Genomic DNA, 7,955 nt, shown 5'->3' with positions numbered 1-7,955 from the left:
GAAGTATATCTAAATTGAAACATATTTTAATTTCTTCTAATTTCGCTATTAATTGACCATATTGGATTACTTGTTTAGTCAAGCCAGCTAAGGCATTTCTGGTCAACTGTACTGTGCCGTAATATGAGCGTACTTTGTTCGTTTTCTCTACATAATCCACTCACAATCGAAGAAAAGTGTTGTTTGTCCAAGAGGACCAAACGTCCATGTATACCGTTTCAAGAATGACAAATGCCAGTTTAAAAAAAAATAGGCGAGTAAATCGGCTAAATACGCGCGATACATTGCTATGATTGACAGTAATAACTGGACCAAACATCTGACAAGCTGATGGCAAAAAAGAGCTTAAATGATTCAGACTAAATTTAGAGTAACAAAACTACAGCGGTAACAAGTATGGTTAAATATATATATATATATATATAGATCAACAGATTTTACAGTTCAAGATAAAACTTAAAAGATGTAGTTATTAAATTTTATAAAATATTTAATATTCCTATCGATTCATATTGGGTGCATTATTTAATTATTATACCATAATTATTTAATGTATTTGTAGTGAACTATATATTAGTATTTAAATAATTCACCCTTATAGGCTGTTTGTGTGTGAGCTTAATGATTTTCTGCACTTGCTATACTAAATACTTAAGGACGGTAAAAGTACTACAATTTATTATACTAGTAATTTTATAATAAATCAAAAAGCAAGACCTCTTGAAAAATATAGGGAGTTTAAAAGGCAGCTGCATAATAAAAAATCTGCTGCCATCTTTTGGTTATATGGGTAATTCCATATTACGCTCCGTGCATAAGGTCAATTGTCTTCTTTCAGTTTCATATTTCCTGCACTCTAATATGACGTGTTCCACTGTTTCTTCATGCCCGCAATATTCACATTTCCCTGTGCCATGTTTACATATTTTCAGTAATGTTCCATTTAATCCCTGTGTGTCCAAACCGAAGCCTTGATATTATTGTCTCTTCTCGCCTATTCCTCCCTGTACACCTTATTTCTCCCACTCTCCTTTGAATCTTATGAAACCATTGTCCTTTCCTATTTTCTTCCCATTGTTGTTGCCATTGTTTCTTTAATTTATTTTTAATAATACTCTTAATTTCTGTTCTACTAATACTAACTGTAAAATCAATTTGATTATTTTTAGTAACTTCCTTTGCTATTTTATCTGCTATTTAATGTTTTCAACGACATTGCTTTGCCACCAATAAGATGAGTTGTGGGAGTTACGTTATCTCGACATTATTAATTTACCTACAACCAATGAGAAGGCATGTGGGCGGGGCGACACGTGCAGCCCCGCCCCAGATTCAGCCCCGCCTCGATCTGCAGGCTGCAGACAGGGGCTTCTCGTTTATCCGGGACGTTCTAAAACGCTTAACGTGGCTTAACGTACGTAAAAAACGACCAGGAAACCCCACATTTCTGTCAAACCTTACTTGGAACAAACACTAACTACTATCAAAATAACGAGCCCTTATTCCACAGATAAAGTGAATAATATCACGTTAAGCGTTTTCTCCCCCATAGAAGCCCATTGTAAGGAAACTGCTTAACGTGGTTTAACTTACCTTAACAGCGACCAGGGAAGACCAAACTTCTGTTACATTTCACTTATAATAAACACTTGCTGCTCTCAAAAGAACGAGCTCTCATTCAGCATATAAAGTGATCGCCCCCCATAGAACTCCATTAAGGAAAAAGCTTAACATGGTTTATAATGGACTTCTATGGGGGCAATCACTTTATATACTGAATAAGAGCTTGTTCTTTTGACAGCAGCAAGTATTTATTATAAGTAAAATTTAACAGAAGTTTGATTTTCCCTGGTCGCTGTTGAGGTACGTAAACCACGTTAAGCTTTTCCTTATAATGGGCTTATTTGGGGGAGAAAACGCTTAACGTGATATTATTCACTTTATCTGTGGAATAAGGGCTCGTTCTTTTGATAGTAGTTAGCGTTTGTTCCAGGTAAGGTTTGACAGAAACTTTAAGCGTTTTATAACGTCCCGTTTATCCATAACTTTCAAGGTAAGTAACGTAGCTAACGTTAGAGAGCAATAAGGCTAGCAAATTACTAGTGTGTCCACTTAGACCGAGGACTAGGGTTATAAGGTTATGTATGGATAGTATAGAAGACATGTACAACTTTATTAAAGCAATATAACAGTCGTGGTCTTGATGTTACAAACAATCTTGCTCGATGTTTTCGCCATCTTTGTTGTTTAACTGGTTACCGGCTTACTGGGGCGGAAATAGGTTTACACAGCAATTGCGTATTTCCGGTGCAAAATAGGGAAGTTGTGAGAAAGGTCTATCAGTTTAATTCATTTTGATGAACAAGATTTGAAGATCTTCTCCAGTTGTTTGTTCCCAGCTCCAAAGACTACAATGCTACACTGTCCCTGAAACAGAATTGATTAATGCATATCTAGAGTCATTCCTCCTTTTGTCACATGCCCGCTTATTCAAGAGGTCCTCGCTGCAGTGTGTAGCGCGATGACTAGATGGATCCAAATGCACTTGTCTGCAGCCTGCAGATCAAAGCGGGGCTGAATCTGGGGCTGAATCTGCCTTCTCATTGGTTGTAAGTAAATTAATAACGTTGACGCAACATCCCTCCCACAACTCATCTCATTGGTTAATGAAATGGATTGACGTTGCTGCCACGATACCCTGGAAATGCAGTTGGAAAATATACCAAAAAGTATACTTACGAATTATACATTTTATATAAAAGCTGACTCCTTTGCTTATTTATTCAGCTTTCAGATGTGTACAAACCTCAATTAAGATTTTAAAAACGTACGCTTATGACTGGTTTGTGGTCCAAGGTTACATACATTTACAAGCAAGACATCTTTCTGCTGTTTAGTTATCCCATTTCTGGCAATCCGTGACTATAAATCAAAATGTTAACCAGTGGTGTTTGTTTACAGCTTTTTTGATTGTCTTAATTGTTAATAAGATTAAATGTGGAAAATTCTCAACAAGAGTATCCACTATCCTTATGTTATTAAATTAATAAATAGAAAAGGGTTGTTAAACATCAGAGTTGTTTATAAATACAAACATTTATGGCACATGAATGAATTATGACGACACAAATTTCACTGTTATTTAAGATAATAATGTTCACAGTTATTTCTGATTCTCCCTCTCTAAGAAAATTGAAATAACACCCTATAACAATCTGTTGACCCTTCCCGAAGTATATCTACTAAATTGAAACATATTTTCATTTCTTCTAATTTCGCTATTAATTGTCTTCTTTCAGTTTCATACTTCCTGCACTCTAATATGACATGTTCCACTGTTTCTTCATGCCTGCAATATTCACATTTCCCTGTGCCATGTTTACCTATTTTCAGTAATGTTTCATTTAATCCCGTGTGTCCAAACCGAAGCCTTGGTGTTATTGTCTCTCCTCGCCTATTCCTCCCTGTACACCTTATTTCTCCCACTCTCCTTTGAATCTTATTAAACCATCGTCCTTTCCTATTTTCTTCCCATTGTTGTTGCCATTGTTTCTTTAATTTATTTTTAATAATACTCTTAATTTCTGTTCTACTAATACTAACTGTAAAATCAATTTTATTATTTTTAGTAACTTCCTTTGCTATTTTATCTGCCATTTCATTTCCCTTAACTCCATTATGTTTTCAACGTCATTACTTTGCCACCAATGAGATGAGTTGTGGGAGTTACGTTATCTCGATATTATTAATTTACCTACAGCCAATGAGTAGGCGTGTGGCCGGCTTCTCGATGGATCAGGTCCAATACGTACCGGACAAAAGTACAAAAATGTCAGCATTATACATGTATAAAGTAAAAAAAAAAATAATAATAATAAATACAAAACAAAACAAAACCTTAAGCAATAAAAATTAAAAAGATGAAACAAATTGATAGTTTTAGAAGCCTTAAGATTTTTGGATGATGAAATAGTTTGGATATACCGTTGAACTTCTTTTTTACAAATAATAAATAAAAGATTTTGTTGAGTGAATTTGCAGCGGTGAATATGAAATTTTGCAAGTAGCAATAGTAGGTTAATGATAAAATATTAGTTAATTTTTTCTTTTTTATACTGGATGTTAGGCGCGTGTGTGGTGGTTTGTTTTGCCGACGTCATAGACACATGCGCAGTAGCGATCTCTGAATATAATACGATAATATAAAACAAAATATTGTCCCATTAAACCAGCGCATTCGTACACAGGTTAGAATATCATCACACTACAATATTATATTGTATTGTAATGATATTCTAACCTGTGTACTAGTAGTGATGAATATTAATAAGTAATAATTGATGAATAATAATTTACACAAATGTGATGCTTAAGTTGTGATGTGATTCTCTCCACACATGCAAAATGTTAAAATTTTAAAGTTTTAAATTGCATAACTTTAGAGCTTTTTAATATGAATTTAATGGGTAGTAAAGTATAATATCTTTGTCAAGTATTATTTTCAGTGAGTGTATATACAACATTAAAATGAAGAATTTTATTCAGGTCATATTTATTGTTGAGTGGAAGCAAAAATATGTCATTTTATGTGTCATTTTAAAAACATGTCTGTTATTTTAATCCTAAAGTTACAATACAATAAGGTATGTAAAATACTTGAAATACCAGTACACATTCAAGGGAAATGGAAAAAATAATAACAGCACCAAAAAATAAAAATAAAATATCTTGTCAGATGTCAAAAAAAGAGTGTGCTTTAATTATATTTTGACTGGTAAGAGTTCCTTCTTTAATGGCTATATTAATTTTTCTACAGTGATCTACATTGATCAGCAAATTGAAGCAGAACCCAGTGTCAGCAGGGCATGTACATTTATGGGGGAAAAACAACATTAAACATTAGATTCAATATACAAACTAGACTGCGTTCGCGCACTCCACTGATTTTTTGGTTAAAAATAGAATATGTATGTAGTAGGCTTGGGCGGTATCCAAATTTTGATACCGTCAAACCTCCTCCCTATTTTACCGCGGTATACGGTATTACCGTGAATAATTTAAAAAAATATGACGTAAGGCTCAGACAGCGTCACCAAACTGTTGGCTTGAGCCTAAACTGTTCAGAAACTGAGTACCAAACACTACTGAAACTTGCGACCATAGTTTATCCTCTTTCTCCTCCACTGTCACATGATGACAACCACCATGGGCTCAATCGTCACCCGAATCCGCAGCTTCAAATAAATTTTCCGCTTGCCACCCACCCACACCTATATTTTTTTCTGATTTAGATAACCGCACCCGATTGTCATATTACACTTGTTGTAAATCTTAGTTTTGCATGGTGAAATGGATGGAAATAATTAATTCATAACGAATTAATCAATTGCAGCCTGCCGATTTTTGCGTTCCGGAATTTGTTTTTAAAGATCCGGCATTAACAAGTGCATTAGATCGTGACAGTGCGTGCGTGCAGGAGACAGAGCAAGCGCAGGTTTATGTAGATGTATTTGGAGGCTGTGTGTTGGTCCTTAACATATTTTCAATCAACTTAATCAGCTTTAAGTTCAAAATCGCTCTCATTGATTGCTTACTGCTTAACCCACTCTCTCCAAACGCATTTAATGAGCAGCAGAATGTTTAGAAAGAAAGTATAATATCAGAAATAATACCAAATCAAACGAAATATTATTATGTATTAACATTATAAACACTATAAACATAGCTATAAGCTGACTCCAGAACGAATCATTTAAATGTAACGGTATTCAGAACAGAAAAGGAATGAAACAAAATATATAAAGTTAAGAAACCAAAACAAAGCGAAACTAAAAATAGCAGGCGTTGGATTCACGTGCCTCTGTAATTCGGCACAAATCCAAGTGTTTCCATATTCCCAATTTATTTCAATGATAAACTGTTATTTATAATGTATGCTAGGCTTTGTACTGTACGTTCGTATTTTGATGGGAAAAAAAAATAGGCTAATAATAATAAAATAAGTAAAGATGCGGAAATTGAAATCATTTGGCTATATAGTGTGATTAAGTGTGTGTTTTTCGTGAGCGGGTTGCTGCTGCTGCGGGGACGGGGAGGGGCGGAGGTTCGAGATGCCGGCTCAGCATCGTGATGTCTATCGGTCTCCGGCGATGGACGATGGCATCATCTATCGACCCAGCCCTATTATTATTACACCACTGCGCGCCTAGCCTGACATGCTCTTGCGTATGAATGAACGGGCAGCATCTGTAGAGCGGGCGCGAGAGCGAGCGCATCAGGCACAATCGTCAAATCTATTTTAAAAGAATCCGCCACGGTCCTGACCACATCACTGTCTTTACTGGGTGTTTTTAGGGAATATTTCAATTTATTAACATACGATTGAATTAGCTATTCATGTGGTGGGCTGTCATGATTTTGGATAATGCAGGACACTACCGAATGATGCGCATCAGAGAAGTGGGTAAGCGCACATTACCGAGCTCAATAGCATTAGCACAGGCATAACTACCTTCAAACTTTATAGGGAATGTCACCGTTTCTGTCAGCAAAAACTACACACAAATGAAATCGTCTGCCTGATGAAAAAGTACATAAAGCACGTTCATGTTTTAGAAAATGCAGTTAATATTAGCATCAATGATTTATCTCATCCACCCGCAAATAATCAGAATGCATTTTTTTATTACCCGACCCACGGATTATCAGCAGCGCTCGCGGATATAACCGCCATCCGCGCATACGCACTTTTAGGCATTAAATAAATTATATTTAAGATTTGATCATTGTCTCCTATATAGTATGTGCATTGTTTTTTATGACGGTATAACGGTATTGAAACTGATACCGTTGCTATTTTTAGATCCTGCGGTATACCATAATACCGTATTACCGCCCAAGCCTAGTATGTAGTTGTAAATTAGTTATTCTCTGTGTGGGAACAATTTGAGGTGTACTACAATTAGGGCTGGGTAAAATATATCGAGTCTCCGATTTTAATCGATCTTCAGTTTAACGCAACGATATCAATTTCGGAAATCCCTGAATCGATTCTTAAAGGTCCCATATTGTACACATTTCTGGAGGTTTCTTTTAGTTGTTGATGTCCTTAAGAATATATATTTGCGGTATAAGTGCCAAAATCCATCTCAGTATATTTTTACAGCTCCTTTTTTAGGAGCTCTGTCAAAAACAGGTCGATTTTGGCACATCTAATTAATATTCATGAGCCTCTCTTCTGATTGGCCTGTTGTTTTCTGAGTGATGCACAGCCAGGCCAACCACAGTTAACTACGGTCATGTATGCTTTAGCCGAGCCCAGAGCCATACATAGCCCGTAGACCTCAGTTATCATGAAAAAAGCCAGGAAATTTCGATTTTGACAATATGGGACCTTTAATGCGCGTGCTTCACGTAAGAGGATATGAAAATTCACCTCTCTTCCTGAAGGTGTCACTAGTGTTCCTGCTGAGAGAGTTTTCTCAACCGCTGGCAAGTATACCCGGCTGCAGCCTGCAGAACTGGGTGGGGCTACACGTTTCGCCCCACTCACAGATTGTTTCATTGGCTCATGACAAGTAATGACGTCGATGATTCTGTAAAGAGGAAATGCGGTTGATTCATAAACGATATTAACATATCTAAAAGTATTAAACAATATATTATGAATTCGTTAATTATCTACACAGGATATTTTTATACTATAATACATAACACAATACTCTGTGATTTAAAAGAAAATAGTTTAATTCTTTTTTCAATTAACTTACTGCTTTTGACTTTTTTTGGCTTGTCACAACATCTTTGTGCGTAAAGTACTATTTTTATTTATGCATTAACTTGTGTTTAATGTATTTAGTTTATTTTTTTTTACAAACAGACTCTTAACTTTTAAATAAGTTTCTTGGAAAGCATGTTAAAGTCTTAAAATTATGAATTAACTTAATAATGAAGTG

Source organism: Garra rufa, chromosome 3 (genome assembly GCF_049309525.1).
Source record: "Garra rufa chromosome 3, GarRuf1.0, whole genome shotgun sequence".
Lineage (NCBI taxonomy): Eukaryota > Metazoa > Chordata > Actinopteri > Cypriniformes > Cyprinidae > Garra > Garra rufa.
The sequence above is the reverse complement of the archived record's forward strand: the minus strand, read 5'-3'. Positions refer to the sequence as shown.